At 46.5% G+C, this 12,972-nt stretch overlaps 1 protein-coding gene across 2 annotated transcripts in view; it reads right to left on the bottom strand.

Annotated features, from left to right (window-relative positions):
* The window catches only part of ADCK5 (aarF domain containing kinase 5), a 925,852-nt gene that overhangs the window by 679,911 nt on the left and 232,969 nt on the right, over nucleotides 1-12,972 (bottom strand). The gene's annotated exons all lie outside the window — the stretch shown is intronic.

Below are 12,972 nucleotides of genomic sequence, written 5' to 3'. Positions count from 1 at the left end.
GGGAAAGGAAACATTTTTTTTGTCAACAACAGTCTGTCACGGCCAAAGCATCAATAGACAACTTGAAGACGACATTGTTTTAGAATTACAAACAACATGGAATTGGAGATAACTGGGTGCACATGTGGGCTGATGGATGCGTACAGTGCAGTCAACATCTTGATAAGACAGAAGCTCAGGCCTTCTCTCTACCTAGATATAGTGTCTTCCAGGTGGACAAAGGCACTATAAATCCCAGAGATTGGAAGTGACTGGTTACTTCTTCATCGACTCTCTCTCGACCTCCAGGATGCGAAGATTACCAGGCACCACCACCACTGATGCCTTTCACAGTCTGACCAAGGGTTGTCAGGTTTCCACTCAAGACTGTGGTAGTTTGTGTCATTGAGTGGAGTGAGGAACCACTACACCACAGTGCAAATCTTTCTAGCATAGTGGCTTAAAGAACCTTCTTAGTTTTCCTCTTCTGCCTCATCCTGGATCTTTCTGCCTTGCCCCTTTCTCTGTTCTCATATCTCAGTGTTCTGTTCCTCCTTCCACCTCCTCACCATAATGCTTTCGCTTTCTTCGTCACCCATTGATCTTACTTGATCTTTCTGCTCCCATTCTCTCGTCTGTTTCTCTCTACCCTCATCTGTTCTTCTCTCATCCTCATCTCCTCCCTTCTCTTCACTTACCTGTCGACCTGGGACTCCTTTTCATATGTCAGTTTACACCTCTGCCTCATTACAGTGCCTCTGCTCACCTCCTGCTTTACCCCTCGACCAGTCTTCAATCTCTCCCCTACTTCTTACTGTTACTCCCCCCTCTTTACCTATTGCTAATCTCGTAGCCACCCCCTCATCATCCTGCACTCTTCTCCTCGTCTAGGAACTGCATCACCATGCTCACTACAGACCCGGAACCCTGTGTAAGGCACATACAAAGAGGCTGGGGTGTTATTGGGATTTGGAGGAGCATCCATGAACCAACGGTGAACGCATCATGCAGTAGACACAGACACCCAAATAAGATTTTAAGTAGAAACTTAAATTGGAGGGTTGGAATACAGCCTAACTTGCCCTATGCTAAGGTGGGATTTCCCTACCTAAAGAAAACTAATGATAGTCTGCTCATGAAGTCCAAAGCAAATGTCTGTGTGTCCAAAACCTATACTTGCCCTGACATCGAACTGTATACTTTGTGTAAGGATGTCCGCAACAAATAAGAAGTGGCCAAATGAAAGTTCAGAGCTTCCTCCAGCTCTCGGATGGAAAAGGGTTTCCCCTCCCCCAAGGTTCATGCAGTCAGTTCACTCTACAAAAGAGGGGTTCCCTTGCACAAGCTTTTAAGTCCATCAAAGTTCCAAATAAAACAATTCCATGGGACACTTACCAGCGCTTCAGTTTGGTTACCTTTTACCAGGTCCTAAAGTTCACTTCTTTAGTTTCCATTTGCACAGGTTTTCCTTTATTCAATCACAAAGTGGCTTTTCCTTTAGGTGGGTGTATTCGGTCTATGCACAGTTGTTGGATCACTCAGTCCACCCTTTACAGGTTATGCAACCGACACACCTTGCTTGTATTTTGTCACAGTTCCAGCTTCGCAATAAAGCTTGACTGATTACTTTCACTTGCCCTTGAAACTTTATTGCTTCTCCTTTTCTCACCATTCACTGTTATAGCTTCTCAGTACACTTTCATGCTAGGAAACTCAGTTTAAAGTCCTTTTTTCACCAGCGATCTTGTATACAGGTTTACTTTTCTTAGCCATTAATTTCGCTCAGTAATGTGGAATAATGTATGCTCGACTCTTGGCAATGTTAATCCCAATCATTCACTTATGCTTGCTTCCTTGGCTTTGCTTCTTAACCTAGCTTTCATGTCCGGGTATTGCCAATTCACTTCACAGCTATTCATAATTTGTCTGGGTTTATCACAGTTCATTGCTATACTTATTCTGTTTCCCCAAATTGACTTAAATGAAGAAGTTCACATATTTATAGTCTCTTTCTCTGCTTTTCATACGTAGCAAATATGCCCTTTAAACCTGGGTCGGTATGCCCCGGGGCTCCCAGCACTCCTGGGCAGACTCACCGGTGTTGCTTGGCGTGTCCGATGGGTGGTGTATGCCTGCAGCACTTGTCGCGTCTCCAGGAGTGTTCTCTGTCCTGCCGGCACTCCTGCGCCTTCGGCAACAGCTTCTCTCTCGCCCTCTGGTATAGCTGATGCACCTCACTGCCTCTGTGACACTGCCAGCTCCTTCTCTGCTGCAGTTCGTTTAGAGGTGCTTCTCCGGCTCTCACCCGGTCTCTCCAGCTGCTTTTCCGATTCAGAGGGAAGCACAGCGTTCCTCTGCAGAGCTTTCACACGCTGGTCTGCTTTCCACCTGGCTTCCTGCTGCACTCGCTCTGCATCCCTCTCCCGCTTCTCTGGATTTCATAGGGTCTCGCTTCCACACGACTGCTCTCACCTTCACCTTCCTCTCCCGATTCCAGCACTGGCCTTTAAATATATCACTAGCTGGATTAGGCACTTGACAACTAGACTGCACAGCGTTAGTTCTGTAGTCTGTTGTCAGTCTTTGTTGAATCTTTCTCGTCCCAGTACCAAAGTGGTGTTCACTGGGAGCTACGTCCTGGGACATTGGGTTCATTAGAGAAGGGAAATGGGGGTCACCATGCCTCATCCAAGGTGCCTCATCCCCACTCCCCAAGTCTCCTTCACCCAGGTGATGCTTTCTTGTAAATCCACCCACAGGGTCAGGATCCAAGAGCTATGGCATTTCCCTGGCCCCTTGGGAGGGGGATATATTGGGGAAAGAAGTGAGGACGCCCTCAGATTCCTCACACACTTCTGGGGCCTACATCACACAGCATGTGCTGGTCCGCAGGGTCAACCTACTCATTCTCCATCATAGTCTTTGTCGCACACCCAAACTTGAAACGTAAGAGAACCTTGGCTAGAAGTTTTACAATCTTCAATTTTCCTGAATTCAGTTTCTGTTCTTCGACAAATGGGAAACTGCATTGTAGGCTGCTGGTAACCGGAAGCAGTAAAGCCACTAAAAATTGAAGATGCGGATGAAGGTGCCCTGACACAATAGCTTTCGACGAAGTCTCGACCCAAAAAAATCCATAAATTCAACAAAAATACAGCATCACAAACACAAAATTCAGTTGAAAACATAGTGCCTCCAGTAGAGGGAACAGAATTGCCCGAGACATGTGTTCCAGACCCAGAAATCACCACACAGATTTATCCAATCTTTAAGTTCCTCCAGATGCCCTGCAGCACACCTACAGTAGTAGTGGTCGAGCAGCCATGGCACATATCTCATGGTGGGCGTAGAGCAACACAAATAAAGTATTAAATGTACATGTTGCAAAAGGCTGTTACCGGCCAAATCACAGTTGGAACAATAGGAGCAGCTATAGCATAGCAAAACCAGTATACAAAGAAACTAGTAAGAACCAAGTTTGAGAACTAATATGTAGAAAAGATAGGAGTTAGAAATACCAGGCACAGCCTTATGAAATATAGCACTACACCATTAAAAGTCCATCCCTAGCTAGAAAGGAGTAGGCCTAGTGCCCGAGCATCACCAGTCCCAATGCAGTTCTCTTCAGAAGGCTTTTTAAGGGTCTGAACAAGAGTTGGCAAAGCCAATAGGCAGATGAAAGTGTTTCAAAGCATTAGAACAATTCAACGTTCTTAGCAGACCTTCTGCCAATTCAACCACCTAAAGGGAAGGCCATGGGAGGTCCTTGACCAGAGCTCCATTGATCATGGTCAGGCAAGTAAGAGGTAGGGTAAGGACTTTGCACCCACTAAACCCCTTGAAACACATTGGGCCTCATTACGACCCTGGAGGCAGCCATGCCCTTAATAAGACTTGGGCACAGAAGGCCCTGATATGGAGAAAAGGAACTAAGTTTGTGTCAGAAAAGCCCAGGAGTGTGCTGTGCTCAAGAGTCCTGCCTTGTCCCGTGCTAAAACCGTGGGGAAGGGAGACCACGGCCATAACATCCCCACTTATCATTTTTGGGAACACTTCTTTCTTTTCTTGTGATCATTAACTCACACTATTTTGTAATATAGCGGTAAGGATTGGCCATAAGTTTTTTTTTTTGTTGTACAGGCCCTTTTTATTTGACTAGACTCTACTAGGACTGTATTATTATTATTTTTATTATTATTATTATTTGATGGTCGTAGCTTGCTCACATCTTAGATTTAGGCTTAGATTAGGCGTTTATCTCACCCATTTTACAGTTTAACAAACACCCATGAACTGTGATCATGTGTCTGTGTCTTACTTTGATACAATGCCTTCCTTACAGGACCTCCTCCGGGGGGGTTGGAGGCAGGGCTTATGGCGTCACAGAGTCAGACATACCTGGGCGGTCGGGCAGTGCGTTAGTGTTGAGGAGTGAGAAGGAGTGGGGACTGGAGGGTTTCACTGTAGGTTGGGCAGTGCGGGTGGGGTAAGAGGAGGCCATAGCCTGGTTGGAATTGGCTGTGGTAGTGGGGGTGGTTTGGATGTGGGAATGTATTTTGAAAATGGTTTGAATTGCTCTGTGCCCCTCGGGGTGACTTTTTTCCCCTCAAGACATAATGTGGCGGTGAATGCCATATATCGGTTGCAAAGATGGCGGCTGGGGCGGTGAGGCCTGGGTCGTGTACCCGTCTCAGCTGGAATGTGCCTGGCCTTAATAACCATGGTAAAATGCACAGGATCATGGCTTATGGGGAACGACACAGGTCTAAAATCCTTATGCTTCAAAAAACTAATTTAGTGGGGAAGTTGAATTAGATGTTTGCCAGGTCATGGGGGATGCATTCTTTGTACTCCCAGGAGGTTCTAACCATTTTTCATAAGTCCCTGGGATTTCGACCATTGGGGTCGGAATGTGATCCGAAGGGGAGCTATGCAGTCGTGGCAGACACACTCTCACGACAATTGGTTACGTTGATTAATGTGTATGGTCCAAACATTGACGATCCAGTGTTTTACGACTCCCTTTGGGCAAAGTGTTTAGCTTTCTCACATACTCAGCTCATTGTGGTGGGCGACCTTAATGCAATACTGCACGAAGGACGGATAGATCAACTACTGGAAGGAGGTTGCCGTTGTTGGCTGCTAGAGCAATAATTGGGGTGGGGGATGCAAGACTTTTGAGATTTTGGACTTTTGGAGGAAGCTGCATCCCGACTAAAGGGATTTTGCATTTTATTCTTCAGTCCACGACATGATCTCATGTATTGATTATATTATGGTTGGACAAGATAGGGTGCACAATACTGTAGTTGTGCGATGTTACCAAGGACGTTGTCAGACCACTCTCCGATTAAATAGCAGTTTACGATGTCAGAGCTTGTGATTAGAAGGCCGCATTGGCATTTCAAGGGTCAGGCTTTGCTAGACGTGGTGTACAAGAGTGAGGTGCAAGAGGTTATAACAATTTTTTGCCGTTAATGAGGGGTCCGTTTCTTCCATCAGGACCCTTAGGGAGACATTTAGGATGGTTTTGCAGGGGTGCGGCCTCTCCATGTAGTGCGGGGTGTTTAAGGCTATCCGGAGGACACTGGTGAGCCTTGAGACACAGTTGAATGTGTTGCAGGTGGGGGGAATGGATCAACCATCTCACAATGGCAGGGCTGCAGCAATTGAGGCACTGGATAATTTTCAGGAGGAGGTGGATAGAGAAGTTCCCTTCCTTGCGTCCCTGCACTTGGCACTGCGGTATTGGGAGGAGGGCAGGTGTGGGAGGCTGATAGTAGGTAAGTGCGGTGGGACTGAGGCCAAACGGATATTTCGATACTAAGGAGAGTAGATGGGGTGCTGGTTTCAAAGCCGGAGGCAATTCTTGGGGAATGTAGAGAATTTTAGGCCAGTGGACTAGGGAACGTTGCAGGCATTTGTTGCTGGTGCCGAGTTTTTGATGGGACTGCTAAGGAATTGATGGGTGCCCCATTATGGTTGCATAGGTCCTGAAGGCAATTTTAAGATTTGCCGACTTCTAAGGCTCCGGGATCTGAAGGTATACTTCAGAGTTTTACAAAGAATTTGGTCCCAACGTAGCAAACTACCATATTCAGGTGTGGCAGCAAGAGTTAGAGACTCGGGTGTTGGCCCAATTTATGCTGGAGAAAGTCATCTCCGATTTTAAAACCGGGTAAGGACCCATTGGAATGCGCTTCCAATACACAGATTTCCCCAATCAATTTAGATACAAACATATTTTCCAAAGTACAGGTTGCTTCCGTTTCTCCCTTCAGTGGTGCACTGGGATCAGTCGGAGTTTATCCCGGGCCATTCTATGGCGCTGAATTTGCGTAGGTTGTTTGGTGTGTTGGCTCAGATTGATCCATCCGTAAATGCTATTGGCGCGCAAAATGGAAAAGGCAAAAGGCGTTTGACTCAGTTGCCTGGAACTACCTTTTTGCAGTACTTGAGAAGGTGGGGTTACCGCCATATTATATGCATTGTGTCAGGGTCCTATATTTGGGGGTAACTACACAGATTGGGCTTTTCGGGAGGCGCTCAGCGTCCTTTGAATTGGGGCAGGGGACACAAGGGTGCCTGTTGTCCCCACTTCTATTCACAATAGCTTTGGAGCCGTTTGCGGCTCTGTTGAGATCACAGCATGGGCACCACGGACTATCATTGGGTAGGATCAGGGAATTGATATCTTTGTATGCTGACATCATTCTTTATGTCTAAAAACCTGGGACGAATATGAAGCCAATTTCAGAGGATACTGAGGCGTTTGGGGAAATCTCGGGACTGTGGGTGAATTGGGCCAAGTCCATTTTATTTCCATTGAACGAGAACATGCTATGGCCCCTTGGTGTAGGGGGGTTTTGCTGGGAACAGATAGCATTAAATAAATGGGAGTAGTCATTAGCAGAAACTGACTGCAGTTATTGAAGCACAATAAATGCACCAGGCTTATTTGGAGGTGCTGCAAGGAAAGATTGAGAGTTGGGCCGCGCTACCGATCTCACTTTTCGGTAAAGTGGCTATCATAAAAATTGTGATACTGCCTAAACTATTGTACCGGTTTCTCAACATCCCTGTTTGACCTGGTTCACAATATTTAAAGCGATCTGCGAATGCTGCGGCTTAAGTTGGTGTGGGGCCCAAAACCTCCTAGAATTAAATGGGAGACGCTTAAGTGGGACCAACAGGAGCTGACCGTACCCGATATGGAACTATTATTCTTTGCAGGATACCTTGTTGTCCAGGAGGGTTGTTGAGAAGTGTCCTTTTGATCCAGTCCGCACATGGCAGCAGTTATGCTTGCGGATGCAGGTATTGTGTTCGTATACCCCGGAGGTGGCGATCTGGGACGCTCAGTGTATTGCCCCAACGTGCAATGGTGTGATTAAGAGAGAGTGGTCTGGCTTGGGGATAAATAACATGTTTGACTTTTATGTGGACGGCTCCTTTGTCACCTGGGAGCAGGTGGAGACTAAGTTGTTTTTTTTTAGAGGTTTGGTCTAGTATTTCAGGCTTCAGGAGGCGTTCCGTGCATGGTCTCTGGATTTCTCTGCTGAACCACAAATGTGCCCGTTGCAGAGGTACCTGGTAAACTGGGCAAACGCTAGCAGGGTGGTGTCCACCATACATCAAATGGTCGAGGGGCTTACTACCATGGAGTCCTTCGGGTGTAGATCACAGTGGGGAAGAGATATTGCAATGGACTTGGAGGATAAAAAGTGTCATCATGTGTGCGCATATACCAAGAAAGTAGCAATCTGCTCAAGGTTTAAACTTATTCAATTCAAAATCCTTTAATGTGCCCATCTATCCCCGTCGGTTCAGCAGAAATGTGATGACTCCAAGGACGGCAGATGCCCTAGATGTCCTCGTGAAGGTGCAGGGTTTATACATATGCTATGGTACTGCCATGCCTTATCGTCTTTCTGGCTGCAAATAGCCAAACTGATGGGGAAGAAGGCCCATCACGTGGTCCCGCACAATATTCTGTGTTGCCTATTTGGGTGGCTCCCGGGGGTCTCTAAAGATGGGCGGAAGTTATCTTCTATTTGTACGATTTTAGCAAAGAAGAAGTTACTTACCCCTGGTAACGTTCTTTCGACTGGATGTTACTCCCACATATTCCTCATCTTTGATATTCGATATCCAGATTCAGCTGCTTCGGAAAAACGTTTTCCGCACCTCTGCGTCGATGCAGGCGACTCGATGTCCCTCAAGGGGCCTCAGTCTCGAGGATGATGTCATCAAAGGTATATAAAGTATGTGCAGCACCCGTTGGCTTCAGTTCTGTTTTTCTTACAGTAGAAACTACCCGCATAATGGCAGGCTTGGCAATACTAAACTTTGAAGGAGCGAAAGCTGTAATAGCATGGGAAATTCTACTGTGGGGTAGGCGATGAGGAATACCTGGGAGGAAGATCCACTTGAAAGAACTTTACCAGGGGTGAACTAACTTGTTCTTTAAATGGATTGTGTCCTCCCACATATTCCTCATCTTTGATAGACTCCCAAAGCAGTGTTTGTTTTGGTGGAGGGAGTAAGAATTTAGTTTTCATAGGATTCCATGAACCGAATGGAGGACAGCTTTTCCAAAGCTTCCATCCTGACCGAGGGAAGACTCAAGGCAGTAATGTTTTTTGAATGCGTGAATAGTAGACCATGTAGCTGCCTCACAAATGTTTGTGATCGGTACACCCCTTTGCAGGGCTGTAGAGGTAGCCATGCCCCTGGTGCAATGGGCCCTTAATCCTTCTGGAGGATCCTTGCCAGCCAGCAGCATTCCACAATTGTCAGAATGATCCATCTGAATAAGGTCTGTTTTGTCACAGCCTGACCCAGTTTAGCCTATACAAAGCTGATGTCAATCCAAAGTTTGGATAGTCTAGATATGTAAAAGCTTAGAGCTCTGCATGGATCCAATCTATGTAATCTCTCCTCCTCTTTGCCAGGATGAGGTGGAAGATAGAAAGTGGGTAAAACTATGTTCTGCCCTACATGAAATCAGAAATGATTTTAGGTAAAAATGAAGGCTTAACCCTCAGAACAACCCTATTCTTGTTGCTCTTTGCTGGAACAAGTTACCACTCGACCTGAGAACTGAACAACCTTACCCTAAATTCAGACACAAGATACTTAAATGGCTGCGCGGCAACGACACATAACCTGACTCACACATAGCCTACTACACCTGGCCCACACCGAACCTTCTGCCTCCATGAACTATTCCGTACTTGAGATAACTGAGCATGTAACATCACCTACTAGCCCACATATGATACTGAGATATATGAAACTGACTTATAACCTGATTAGATATCTGTCTACTTAGATAAACATGCTAGAGTGCCTTGGACATCCCAAGATATGCCCTGTACTTGTACATATGTTGTATATATTCTTGTATATATTTTTGCCTATGTGTTTTTATATACTCATGCCAAATACTGTAATGAAGCTTAAGATCTCTTGTGTACACTGTTGCGCCCGGCTACCTAAGGGTTTGGTGTGCATTACCAAATAAATAAACAAACAAAACAAACAAACAAAGTGAATACATTTCACTCACTTTACGGGCTAAAGTTAATGCTACCAAGAGAATGGTTTTAAATGTTAACAACCTTAACGGACATGAATGTAAAGGTTCAAGAGGTGCACACATTAGAAATGTTAGTACCAGACTAAGGTCCCAAACTTGAACCTGGAAAGGAGATGGAGGGAACACATTGGTAAGGCCCTTTAGAAATAAAGTCCCCAGTGTAATGTTTAAATATTAACATTCTTCCGACGAGCACATAAACATGGATAGCGCTGCCAAATAGCCCTTAATAGTTCCAACCTCGAGCCCCAGATTGGCTAAGGATAGTAGAAAAGATAACATTTCTGGTGTTTTGCATAGAAAAGAGTCTACATTCTTGTCTTTGCAGCAGCTGTTGAATTTGTTCCAACAGCAACGGTACAAGGACTTAGTTGCTGGCCTTGTGGCGGAAAGCAAATTCTCCATTACATCATACGGAGGGTCCCAATCCTTGTATCTCAACCTCTCAGAAACCATGCGTGAAGGCTGAATGTCTTGACCTCTGGATGGAGAACCTGACCCTCCTCTCGCAAGAGAGGATGCTCTCTGATCGACATGTCGAGAAGGTCCGGGTACCACTGTCTCCTGGCCCAATCCGGGGAAAATTAGGATCATGTGCTTCCCAAACGTTCTCAACCTCCTGATCACGCGAGGAATGACGGGGACTGGAGGAAACCGGGAACTCCCAGTCCACTACGAACGCGTCCCCTAGAACCTGTCTTGGGGGAAATTCCCTGGAGCAGTACAGTTCGCATTTCGGGTTGACACTGGTCGCAAACAGATCCACTTGAGGGGTTCCCTAAAGGGTGAAGATCTCTTGAAGGACTTCCTAAGCTAGTTAACACTCGTGGGAGACTGTGCTCTGCCTGCTCAGAGAGTCTGCTGCCGTGTTCTCCTCTCCGGCTAGGTGAACTGCTGATAGAGAGATTCCTTAATGAACTGCCCAGTACCAGAGCTGTGTTGCCTCTCTGCAGTGGTAGTGACCGTACATCTCTCTTGTTGAGGTAGTACATGGCCACTGTGTTGTCCGTCATATGGACATTCTTTCCCCATACAGAGGGCACAAAGGCCTTCAGCGCTAGTCTGATTGCCCTCAGCTCCAAAAGATTGATGTGTAGTTTGGACTCCGATGGAGACCAACGGCTGCTGATTGTCAGATCGTTGGCATGGGCTCCTCACCCCTTGAGTGAGGTGTCCGTCACTACTGTCATCTCAGGCCATGGTTGCCAAAAAGGTTCTTCTTTCAGAATGTTGTCACTGCAGGCCCACCACAGGAGCTCCTGTGCGAGCCAAGTAGGTCTGACATGTTTCCTTAGAACTGGGACCATTGTGTCCTGAGGGCTCAGGTGAGCCTCTGGCACCAGAAAAATGCAGGATGTCATGAGGCCGAGCAACCTCCCCAATCAATCAATAAATAAATGGCCAGGAAATGCTGGGCACTCTAAAATTTGGAGACCATCTGTAGAATGTCTTGAGCCCTCACCTTGGGTGGCAAGCTCTTTCCCAAGGATGTATCCAGTACAGCCCTGATGAACTGGAGCTTTTGAGAAGGTGTAATATGGGACTTCTTGTAATTGAGGGAGAAGCCCAGTCTGTGAAGAGAGTGGCAGGTGATGTTGGGACGATCCAGGACTTGTTCAGGAGAACGCGCCCTGATCTGCCAATCATCCAGGTAGGGGTAGACATGAATCCCCCCTCTCTCCAGAGACTCGCCGCCACATCTGCCATCAGTTTCGTGAAAACCCTTGCGGCGGATGTTATCCTGAATGGAAGAACTCGATACTGATAATGAGAAAAGCCAACGGCGAACCACAGGTATTTTCTGTGTTTGAGATGGATTGGTACATGAAAATAAGCATCCTGAAGGTCCAATGACACCAACCAATCCTGGAGTTGGAGGGCCTGAAGGATCTGAGAAAGAGTGACCATCTTGAACTTGTCCTTGACAGGTCTCAGTCCTCCGTCCTTCTTGGGTATTAGGAAATATGGAGAGTACCATCCTTTGTTCATTTCCACTGCAGGCACCTTTCACTAGCAGGATCAACATTTCCTGCACATGGAGCAGATCTGGAATCCTCAACGAGTGGCTCCCCGGTGGATGGTTCTAGGGTCTTTGAGTGAAAGCAAGACATTAACTGTGGGCTATGGTTTCCAATGGTCAAGCAACCAAAGTAATGTCTCACCATTCTTTCAGATGCTGAGACAGCCTGCCTTCCACTGGTGTTTTGTAACTCAAGACCTCAGAGAGCATTTGAGGTGGCTGATGCAGTGGCAGTTGGTAAGGATGCCCCTGCTTGAGCAGACTTTGCACTTCTACCTCGTCCACCACGAGGGAATCTTCTTTGGCCTCTTTCACCAGCCATTCATCTCGCTCTTCCATCTACCCCGCCAAGGCTGTCACTGGGGTGAAAAGGCTGAGGCTGCCTAATAGCAGCACCTAATGATTTGGCTGCCTGCAACTTCTCAAGGCTTTCGTCAGCCTTGTTGCCAAAAAGGTGAGACCCGTCAAAAGGCACGTTGAGGAGCCTGGATTGCACATTCAGCGCAATTCCCGACTTCCTCAACCACGCAAATCTGCCCACTATGGTGCTTGTTGCCATGGCTCTGCTGATGCTGTCAGCAGAATCCAGACCCGATTGAAGAGTCTCCCACATGGCTTCCTTGCTGTCTCTAACAATAGCCAAGAACCAGTCTCTTTCCTCCCCCTCGGGAATGTGCTCTGCCACCCTGGAAATAAAGACCCATAGCGTGAATGAGAATGTTGCTCCCTGCAGAAAATAATTTCCTTGCCCATGCATGTACTCTCTTGTCATCCCGATATGCAGGGATAGTTGGATAAGCTGCTTGCTTGGAAGTTGCGGTAGCGGTCTGTACCACCAAACTCTCTGGAGTGGGGTGTTTTGACAAGTCGTCAGGGTAACTACTGGAAGGGCTGTATTTTTTGGTCAGGTTTTCGTTTACTGCCGGATTAGTCTCTGGTGTCTCCCAATTTGCTGCACCCTTTTTTAGAGGGCAATATGAAATGGTAAAATAGGATCCATTTGTGGGCCCTTATCAAGGATGTCCATCAGATAATCCTGTTCAAAGTGGGAGGGTAGGCCTACTCCTATTAGTTGTCTTTATGAAGCATCTGCATGCTCACCAGCTTCAGGTCTACCAAAATCCAGCTCTGGTGAGGTGTCTACCACACTGGCTGTCTGTAAATTATCATAAAGATCTTTCAATCTAGACTCTTCCGAAATAAAGCTCTCAGGTCCATTTGGTGTACCAAATTGAAGACCAAAAGGCGCATCTTTGTCCGATGGCTCATTTTCCTCATAATGTGAGGTGTGAGATTTGAAATAATCTTTCCTAGGTAAAGGAATATAGGTCTTGTCTGGGATAGGCATCAAAGGCTTAAGAAAGTGAACTCG

The sequence above is a fragment of the Ambystoma mexicanum genome, chromosome 5q, assembly GCF_040938575.1.
Source record: "Ambystoma mexicanum isolate Mex_15411 chromosome 5q, UKY_AmexF1_1, whole genome shotgun sequence".
Taxonomy (NCBI): Eukaryota; Metazoa; Chordata; class Amphibia; order Caudata; family Ambystomatidae; genus Ambystoma; species Ambystoma mexicanum.
Note: the sequence above shows the minus strand (reverse complement) of the source record. Positions and strands in the feature narration are given on the sequence as shown.